The sequence below is a fragment of the Herpailurus yagouaroundi genome, unplaced genomic scaffold (assembly GCF_014898765.1).
Source record: "Herpailurus yagouaroundi ecotype Mexico unplaced genomic scaffold, PumYag 29, whole genome shotgun sequence".
Classification (NCBI taxonomy): domain Eukaryota; kingdom Metazoa; phylum Chordata; class Mammalia; order Carnivora; family Felidae; genus Herpailurus; species Herpailurus yagouaroundi.
In genome coordinates this window covers 18970931-18982282 of record NW_024412377.1, presented here as the reverse complement: position 1 = coordinate 18982282, position 11352 = coordinate 18970931, and the positions used below count along the sequence as shown (strand labels likewise).

At 33.4% G+C, this 11352-nt stretch overlaps 1 pseudogene; it reads right to left on the bottom strand.

Moving 5' to 3' along the window:
* Nucleotides 1-10704: 10704 nt before the first annotated feature.
* Nucleotides 10705-11019, bottom strand: LOC121040884 (cyclin-dependent kinases regulatory subunit 2-like; annotated as a pseudogene).
* Nucleotides 11020-11352: the final 333 nt, after the last annotated feature.

The following is an 11352-nucleotide window of genomic DNA, read 5'->3' as shown; positions in this document are numbered from 1 at the left end:
ACACATTATCTTATATATATATATATATATATATATATATATCTGATATATTTGTCTCCATTTAACTGTATAAAAATGGCAGAAATAGTTTATTTGGTAACTAAATCTCATTTTGAAAATTCCTTTTGCCCCAACATTCTCAAAATATTATTCTATTGTTTTCCGGCTTCAGTTGATAATAAAAAGTCTTCTATTAGTCTCCATAATATTCCATTGTAATCATCTTCATGCCACCTTTGCTTTATTTTGATATTCTACAGGTCAATGTTATGTTTCAGGTTAAATTCGTTTTCATTCATTTATTCTGTTGTTAACTCAGTTTTATCATTTTATCACTTCTGAAAATTCTTAGGCTTATTTCATTAAATTGTTATATCTACCATTATTCTTTTTGAACTCAGATTCAATATGTTACAGCTCCTCATATGATCTTCCAAGTATTACCACCTATCTCGTACTTTGTATCTCTTTTCCTCTCTCTGCTGCATTGTGGGTAATTTCCCCAAAACTAAGTAATGTAAAACATTTACAATCCAATATTTTTTTAAACAATTAAAATAACTATATTCAACATTTATAAGAAGTCTTTAAAAATTCTTTTTGAAACTTTCTCGACTATTTTAATGGTGTCCTAGGAATTCTTACGTTAAGCATAAACCTCCTATAGAGTCTATGTAATAATAGCTTTTTATCTAAAGATATACAAGAATTGAATCCATTTTATTTTTTGTAGATGCTGACTTTAATTTATGCTATAACAATTACTATTTTATCTTTATTTCTGAATTATGAGCTTATTTATAGAAAATTTTTGTGGGTTTTTAACTTTTTAATTTTCATTTGCATTTTTTCTTTTAAAAATTTTTTATTTATTTTTGCGAGAGAGAAAGTATGCTTGCACACTGGTGCGAGAAGGGGAGGGGCAGAAAGAGAGGGGGGAGAGAATCCCAAGCTGTCAGCAAAGAGCCCCTATGCAAAGGGGCTCATCCCAGAATGGTGAGATTATGGACCGGAGCCAATTCCAAGAGTCCAACACTTAACCAACAGAGTCATCCAGGCACCCCTAATATGCATCTTTTCTGAGAAGATTTTGCATTTGCTTCTTCCAGGAAAACATAGGTAACATCCTCTAAAATTATATTTTATTATCATCTCTTAGCATGGATTTCACTTTATTGGCCTACATGTATTTGCATTCAAGATAGTGGATGCAAAGTTCCCAAACTAAGAATTATGCAAAGACACTACTTCCCTTACTATTAAAAGGCTAAATATTTGTCTTTTAGTCACCTTACCAATGAAATTTTCACAGTTTAAAACTTCAAGATTTAATCAGGCATCTCAGTTCCAAATAAAAATTTAACATGGGCTGAAGAACTGGTCTCTGACTTTGATATAAACTCAAGACATTAGTCCAAGTTAGAAATCTTGAGTTAGAAATCAGAGTTAGAAATCAGAGTACTGATTTCTCATCCTGGTTTTTTGTTATTTTTTTTTTCTGGCCACCAGTTATTTACCTTATTTTTATCAACAACTTATCTGTGCTTTTAAAAATATGTTATTTAATTCAGAATTTGTATTGGGAAAACATCAGTCTTGCTGAAGGAGAAAGAAAGAGGGAAAGAGAAAAAAGAGAAAAAGAGACAGAGTTAGAAAGAAATGTTTGAAATTTATGTCTGTGGAATATCATCACAGGTGACTTCTCACTCAGTTTTGCCAAATTGCTTCTCAACTATTATATATTAAGTGATGATTATTCTCAACAGAATCGTTATCAGAGAAGATAGCAACCATACCCACATGACAGAAGAGTTTCATGAGTAGAACTAGACATAACGTTTTCTCTTATGAAATGCTGGAAAGAATTATACACAAATAATGCAGAAAAAAGTATATGGTCACACACTAAAGGTACAGTACAGATGAAAGAATCTTTTCATTATATCATAAGAAAGCTGCATTAATTACCTTAAACATTAAACATTCACAACTCAATCAGTAAGGTTGTAAAAAATAGCCTTGCTGAAAACAATACTACATTTAAATTAAAGGCCAAGCATGCATGAAAGCAGTTAAAATATTATTTTCTTAGTAGTATAGCTAACTTGTCTGAGAATTTTCAAGATTATTTTAAAAATCCTTATTCAAGTAAAATGACTAGACTATGTGTACATTGAGGTATTATTAAAATAATTAATTGTTCTTTCTTTTTTCAGTCCAAAGCTAAACTATTATATCTTTCAAGTCAATATAGCATGTGAAATGAAAGTATTAAAAATTAATTTTCCATAATTACTCTTTATTAAAATAAATTATTTATAATTAGTATGTAATAATTTTAATACTAATTTTCCTTCTGGGTCTTTAATCCCTTTAAATAGTCTGAGGATTCTACATGAGAAATAATTTACCTTGGGAAGAGAATGGGCTACTTCAAAATAGGAAACATTGAGTGGAGGAAGGATTATAATTTAGTAGAAATGTTATAGGTGGAATATCGCTATTTATATACCTGCTAAACAGGTTGTTTCCTCCTGAAAGGATTCCACCAGTCTTTATTTCCAGAAAAAATAAGATATATTACTTTAAAAAAATCAATGTTGTTTCTCCTCAGTTTCATTAGCTGATGATTGAGCAGTCTGACTTTTTTCTTGAGACTGGCTTGCCAGAGTTTAAAAACAAATAAAGTAAGAATCTTTATCTTCCTATTCCAAAGAATGACCTAAAATAAACCACACTTTTTGAATGTGTTTCAAAGTAATACTTCCTTCTTGGGTGTAACTAATACATGCAATTAATGCTATTATAGATTTAGCTTACCAATTGGTCACAGCTCTCTTTAGGGAATCACACGATATAAGATTATTGTTGGTAAGAACACTTATTTGTCTAGCTGTGGAGACAAATACTAAATGGTTCTAAACTTATAGCTGAGTAAAATATTTGGATCTTCTTTAAAAAAATGTCTACACAGGACAAAGTCTTTGTAAATATCCAATATTAATTTGAAACTTTCTACTACTTCAGTTACTATGAGTACTACGACTACTACGACTACTACATTATTGGGTTTGAAGACATTGATAATGATAAGTTGGTAGTTTATACCGATTAAGTATTGATACAATACATCTGAGCTGCAACCAAAGGGAGATACTCCACAAGAATGCCTTCTATGACTATTCTAAAGATATCCTACACATTTCCCCTATCTGTGTTAAGGTCAAGTGATAAATAAAAATTGTATACATTTAAGGTGTAAAAATATTCAACTTGATGTTGTATATACAATATATACATTGTGAGATAACCATCCCATTCAGCCTAATTAACATATCTATCACCAAAGCCAAGAATAAGCCTACAGATACTGCATTTTATTTAATTTTGTTTTCCTAATTACTAGTTTCATTCACCACATTACTGACTTACAGATATATAGTGGTCTTGATAATAATATACCACATATAAATTGAGGCAATCTAATTGCTTAAGGCAGCAAATAATTTTACAATGTTTTGTTAACCTAAAAAATTGTTTTTTTGAAAAGTTAAAAGGTCAAGTAATATGTGTGAAGTTAAATCATGACCGACTTTAAATCCCAGACACAAAAAAGCTCGAAAGTATGAATATAAGTTTAGGAGTTGTCACTTTTGGTACAATAACCAGGATTTACTTTTAACATGGATATTGGGGGGATATTCCCAAAATTAATAAATCATTAGCTGTGGTTTGTAGGTGATTTTTTGTGTGTATAAATAAGGAGGCTTTTCTAAAACAGAATTATACATATGGCTATAACTGAGGCAAAGTAAAATATAGATATACAATACTGAAAACTCTTACATGTTTTTTACCCCTAAACAGAGAAAAATGATGGGCTTTTTATGCTTAAGAAAAAGTAAGCAAAAAGTCATGTATTGGTTTTTACTTCTCAAATAATGTGTCTTAAACCCATGGTTTATTTGTAGGCAACGGATTCATCCCTGAAATAGAGAAGAGAAATTCACTAGATGAAGATAAGTGGATGGAAATTTACCTTAAGATAAGTCACATTTCTTTCTTCTTTTCTATGAATGTTGAACTATTTTTATACCTACACTACTTTTGGGATCATAAATTTACTACACCTCCGTTCTAGTGATCAGATGATATCTGTTAACATATTTTACATAGACAAATTGCCATTTTAACTTATCAGCCAGTCTCAAATTAATTCCACTAGTGAATTTGCCCTCTTTTAGAGATTGATAATTTGAGCTATAAAGATAAAACTGAGTTTTTGAAATTGTAAAGCCAACAACTACATGTAAAGACACTATAGCAAGTTTAATACAATAAAAATTACAATTACATCATGTCCATAAATATACTACAACATATTAATGAGACAATATAGTAGTTTTATATTTATGAAAAGAATAAAAACATTTAAAGAGATTTTAATTTTTTAATAAATAGGATATTAGGCCAAGAAATAGGAAACCTTAAAGAAATAATTTTGTAAGAAATATGTCATACTAAAATATTTATTTACCTCTTTATAGTCCTTCAGAAAAATTTATAATTCTCAAAATTTAATACACTGAAATGCACTATAAAATGTAGTGTCATTGTGGATATCTATTATTACAGATAACAGAATTTTTACTTAATCTTATTAGCATATATATAAGAGTTTTAAAAGTCATAATTGGTGTTTAAAAGATGATAAAAATAGAACTTTGTTTCTCCTCTTTAAAAGTGCTCATTTCATTCTATTAATTCAGAGTGGATTGCAATTATTTATGGGTGCATATAAGGAGAAATATCCTTACCATTCATTTTTTTTTGGGGGGGGGTTGCTATTATTATAAACTCCCTGGCAGCTAAATTGTCATTTATAACTTACATACCAGTAACTAAGCAACACATTGCTGCCTCAAATTCTTTTTGGAATGAGGCAGGTATAACAAACAAGAAGAACAAATAAGTGGGAACAATTTAAAGTTTCTGCCGTACAGGATTTTGACTTCTCTGTGCAACCTACGTAAGCAATTCCTGGGTACTTTAAACACTTAAGAGGTAAAGGGTGATAAACAAAGTTAAAATAAGTACTGCCTGAATTTGCAGTCACGCTCTGGTTATATCAGCAAAAATGGTACATAGAGAACCTGTCCAAGAATAGCCTGTCTAGTTAGGTTTTCATTTTTGTGAGTAAAGAATATTCACTCCTGAATTGTTTAAAGGTTCTCAACTGTGGTGTTTGAAATATAACTTATGTGTTTGGGGAGTCCCACAATGAGAGTCTAGACAGACATTTTTCCTTGCTTCTCAGCCTTTGGAGACCCTGCCTTAACTCTAAAGCTGAGATTGCAAGGAGGTTAACTCAGACAACTCAAAATGCCACGTTAAATATTAGTATTGGACAAGATTTGCAGAGTGCTTATATTACCTAAGATTTAGTAGTGAGATTTTCTAAGAATCACCTCTTTGTGCCTGCTTCTACCAATGTACATACACTACCCCTTTCCTGACTGCCTGACAAAATGAAGACCATCAACTTTCCAGCCCACTGAGTATGGAGGGTCTTTGTGTCCAATGTAGTTTCCCAGGAAAATAAAGAAGACTCAGGAAGTCAGGTTGTTGAGGACATAATAAAGATGAGCCATATTCCTTCAGGGTACATTCACCCATTTGACTGAATCCATAACTACACTCCATGAATTCTCGACCATCTCTTCATAGCTGTGATATATCCTGTGAAAAGGAGGCTTCTATTTTTTATGGTGTATTTACTACATATTGTTTTTCATTTTTGGCTTCTGGCTCTGTTCAGTGTTGTCAAGGGAAAAAAAAAATAAAGGTAACATGTCCTACCCTGTCTGTGCCACTCTTTCGTAAGCGACCCACTACAAACCATCCATCACTGATTTTCAGTCTGAGTTGATTTTAAATTCTGCTTTATTTTCTTTAACACTTAGTGGACTTATTGAAACACTTCTATTTTTTCTTATAACAGTTTACATAAAATAAAACTTTTTAGAATCGATTTTCTTGTGGTAGGAACACTTTACATGGGATCTACCTTCTTAACCAAATTTTAGGTGTAATTATAGGTAAAATATTGCACAGCAGAATTCTAGAACCTATTTATCATGTTTAACTGAAACTTTGTGCCTATGAATTAATAACTCCACATTTCTCCCTCTGTCACTCCTTGGCAACAACCATTACACTCTTTGATGCTATCAATTTCACTATTTTAGATATCTTATCTAAATGGGATTATGCAATATTTATGTTTTTTTAAGTTTATTTATTTATTTTGAGAGACAGGGGGATGCAGACAGAGGAAAGAGAATCCCAAGCAGGCTCCACACTGTCAGCATGGAGCCTGATGCGGGGCTCAGATGCACGAACTGGGAGATCGTGACCTGAGCTGAAGGCAAGAGTTAGATGCTTAACTGACTGAGTCACTGAGGGACCCCATGTATTTTTTTTTTTTTTTTGTGACTGGTTTATTTGTGATCCTTTGTCTATACTTCTTTTTCCCTCTGTTCATTTTTTTGAGATGGTTGAATGTTGTCCGTTTTTTTTATTTCATATTTATTTATATCTACTATTTATAGTTTGTACATAGAATGTCTAGTAATAGATTCAAAATTTTGCCATATTTAACTTAGCAAAGTTGAAATTTAAAGGTCTCTTCTCAGTACTAAAAATGTTAGAACAGTTTAACTATAATCATCTTCATCCAAATACCTTAATATTTGTGGTTAGCATTTGAGTTATTTTAGCTGCATGGAATATTGAGCGTTCTTGTTAATATTGTTATTATTATTTTGTTACAGGCACTAGACTTTATTCAGATGATTCACAAAAGTTTCTAAAGACCTTGTATATAGCTTTTTCTTTTTTTATTAAGTTTCTTCTTCTTCCTGATATTTCTTCTCTAGATATCCCATTATTATATTTTCTAGCAGTAAACTCTATTTATCATGACATATTGCTATTTAAATCCTGACATATGATACTATTAATGGTGTCATAATAGAACAGAATGCGTATTCAGAAGAAATAATACAGAATAGACTATGTGCCAAAGTGTGATCAGATCATGAAAATCAGCTAGGTCTAATGAAGCATTCTGAGGCCAGAAACAGCAGGGAGAAATTCTTCCCCGAGGCCTGGAGAGCTGATGAGGCAGGAAACTACAACCAGGAAGAGCTATAGGGGTAGTAAAAGGCAAATGCAAATGATTTGAGGACTTTGAAAGAAGAAACTCCATCACCTATGAACCTGCAGAGAAAAAAAAAAAAAAAAACAAAAAACCCTAAGGAGTAATTATCTTAACTTTTATAACTCCATCCTCCGATCTCCAGCTGATGACCCCCAGTGGCTGAAACTGTAGCAGTAGATTCCTCCGAGAGAGCTGATTGATGCTCACCACAAATTTTCAGGAACCCGGAGCACAAGAAGTGTGAGTGAAGAGGACAGCATCCAACATGATATTTGGGGGGTATATATTCTAGATTAATACTTTCTCTCAACCTTATGATGACAGTATTCCCCTGTTTGGTCATCTATTTTTGCTGCAATTTTAATTTTCAATCCTTTCACATAATCTCTCTCTTCTGTGGCTGTATTAAATATTTGTTTTTGTCTTTGGCGATTTGTAATTTCACACGGTGTGTTTGGGCTTGAGTTCCATTTTATTAATCCTGTTTCGGATACAGCATAAAACCCAAATATTATCTTTTTAAGTGTTATTCTATCTCCATTCCTTCAGCTCTCTGCATCTGAGATGCTGATAGTATACATTAAATTTCAATTTATCCTTCATGTATCTTATTGTTTGTTTCATAATTTGAATATGTATGCCTTTGACGTAGAGATTGCAAAAAACAATGTTAGTCCATTTTAACATGCTGTTTAACCAATATATTGAGTTACATACTTTACATATAGAAAATCCATTCTAAGAGAGCTAATTCCTAATAATCTTTTGAAGGAATATTTTTATTGTTTCTTTTGTTTCTTCAAAAATTCCATGCATATGTCCTTTATAGTCTTTATAGCATAACTTTAATTCACTCAGACTTTGGTATTTTAAACGTATTATTTCCATCTTTAGCCAAATTTCACTTGTAGTAGACTGCCTTATCTTATTCTAGGTGATCTTTGCAAATCCACACTTTGATTTGAATATTTTCAAGTCCTACAAGCCTATAGTAGGGAAACATTCCTTCAGTAAAGATTTGCTTTCACTTCTGGATGTAGTCAGTCGAACACTAGCTAGAGGACACTGTCTCCAGTTCTCAATATCTCATCTCAGAAAAGAAGTCTCTGCTTCATTCCTCCAACTCATAGCCGACCAGAGGATCAGGTTTTCAGTTGCTGGGTGAAATGGGGATCCATCCTCTGGGCAGAGCTTGTTGACATGTAGGCTCTATCCCTACTGTTCTAGCCTCAATTCAAATTAATTTTAGGATAGAGAGGTAGACTGAGCAGACTTTTCTTACCTCTTCATATCTTTTGTTTTAAAGCTACTAATCTCAAGTTCTGTGTCTTTCCCATTCTTCTGTAACATGTCAGTAGTTCAGACAAAATATTTCACCAGGGTGCACATGTAGTTCTACTCCTAAACCAATTTTAGGGCAGTAGTATAATGCAAATAAAACAGCTTTCTGTCGTTAATGTTGATTTTCTTTTTCTTAAACTTGTAATTCAGTTAGTGTTTTTTGCAACTGTTGCCACTAATTGAGAGCTTCCTTTGTATCCCACTCTGTAGCTGAATTCTTCAAGGCTTGTTCCTAAGAAAATTTCTATTCTAATTCTCTACTTTTTCCTAAATGATCTTCTTCATGTTGAAAGCTAATTAATACTATAAACAGATGAATGAAAATGAAAAGTCGGATCCCCACCTAGATGTCTACATCAATTGTTAGATATCTGCAATAACTACCTTAAAATTTCTCAAAAACTAAATAGAAAACAAACAAAAATTCTCCCAACTTACTCCATGACATTTAACTTGTTTGAATAAGTCCACCAGCATGCATCAATTTATTTAAGGCACACATCAAGATTTATGTGGTACATTAATTTCATTCCCTTCTTCCTTCCCTCCATTTCTCCTTCTTTCCTGCATTCTTTTTTACCTTCTACCTTGATGACCTCCTTCCTCCCCTAAGCATTTTTTTAGAACAAAATATGCATTGGGTATAATTTTATGCACTGGGGTTTTGTCAGACCACATGACTTGGTTTCTTTACTCGTGGAGTTCAAACTCAAGATGTGGGAAGTCTTTGGGGTGCCTGGGTGTCTCAGTTAGTTGAGTGTCTGACTCTTGATTTCCGCTCAGGTCATGATCCGAGGGTCGTGGGATTGTGCCCTACATCTGGTTCTATGCTGAGCATGAAGCCTGCTTGGGATTTTCTCTCTAACTCTGCCCTTCTCCCTTACTTGTGTTTTCTCTCTCTTTAAAAAAAAAAAAAAAAAAAAAAAAAAAAAAGACATGGGAAGTCTTTAGTTTTTATTTCTGCTTTACTCGTGAATGGTAATTTTGCTGGATAAAGATTTCTAGGGTTTTGTTGTTGTTGTTGTTTTGTTTATGTCTCTTAACACTTTTTTTTTTTAACTTTATTTATTTAATTTGAGAGGGTGTGTGTGTTCAAGCAGGGGAGGGGCAGAGAGAGAGGGAGAGAGAGAATCCCAAGCAGGCTCTGCACTGTCATCACAGAGCCCCATGCAGGGCTTGAACTCATGAACCATTAGGTCATGGTCTGCGACAAGAACAAGGGTTGGACTTTTAACAAACTGAGCCACTCAGGTGTCCCTCTTCTAACAGTTTAAATATTTCACTCTGTTATCTTTTTATTTACATGGTCTCTGTCAAGAAGTCCACTGTACTCCTTATTCTTGATTTTCTATAGGTTAGAACACCCCCCACCCACAGACCTTTAATTCTACATTTCTATCAGTGTTTGGATTGATTGATTGATTGATGCTACTGTAAAGTTTTGAGTCCTAGATATTTGACTTAATTTACTCTTATTAGCTTATATTAGATGTTGGATTTCCACCCCCAAATTTGTAAAGAAAACAATTGAAATCTTCGAGAGGTCTTTAGCTATAAACAAATGCAGTCAGTGAATTCAGTTTTATTATGTATATTTAAATAAAGTGGCTTTTAGGGGCTCCAGGGTGACTCAGTCGGTTAAATGTCTGATTTCAGCTCAGGTCATGATCTCACGGTTGGTGAGTTCGAGCCCTGCGTCGGGCTCTGTGCTGACAGCTCAGAACCTGCAGCCTGCCTCAGATTCTGTGTCTCCCTCTCTCTCACCCTTCCCCTGCTTACACTCTGTCTCTGTCACTCGAATAAATGTTAAAAAATTTTAAGTGGTTTTTATACATATATACTTACAATGACAATCTGCTAAAACACTTTGGGCAAAATAACTATTTGAAGGCATCTTACACATTTACAGATATACAAAAAAAATTTTTTTTGATGAATGCAGCATACAAACTTTATTTACCAAAAGTAACAGGCAAAGTCAAACAGATACTTATCTTAAGAGAAAAACTGACCAGAAGAAATTTCATCTTAAACACTGTGCGGTAACCTTGCAGCTGCATTTAACTGAGCTCTGTTGCTGTGAAGAATACAGCTCATGTGCAGTTATAGGTGAATGATTTGTACACTTTTTCAAGTATTCACTGAATACTACCTAATATACGCATATACATTACAGTTGAAAAAGATTTAATCGATGATCCCCAGATACTTCATTTTTGCCCATCTTTTGGAAGAGGTTATCCAAAGAGAAGAATATGCAGGTTTGGCTCCTGGATCACATACTGAATCCAGACAAGCCTCCGTTGGAGTCTGTTGAACCAAGTCTCCTCCACTCCTCGTTAGATATCAGATGGATTTTCGGTATTTGTTTGGAAAGTTCTCGATAACACGACATGGCGGTACTCACAGTGCTCCTGGAAGTACTTGACCGAGTAGTAGATCTGCTTGTGGGCCATCATGTGCGAGACCAGAGAGGGAGTGCAAAGGAGGTGCGGCAGGCCACACATCCCTGCCAGGCCTGGGCAACGCCTCAACGCCTACATGAAAGAGATCTGACATCTTGTCAGTTGTGTTGTTTTGTTTTAAAAGTGTATATTCTGCTTACCTGGAGATTTTCATATGTTATATTTGAGAACATTGTGAATATGTGAATGAGTGGAGTAGTCATTATGTGATCAATTATAGCTCTCATAGTCTAAAACTCTTGTTATTGAAAAGATAACTATTAGAGATCAGGGTACTTAAGTGATGGATTTTTAGAAATTTACAGTACACATAAGATAGTAAGT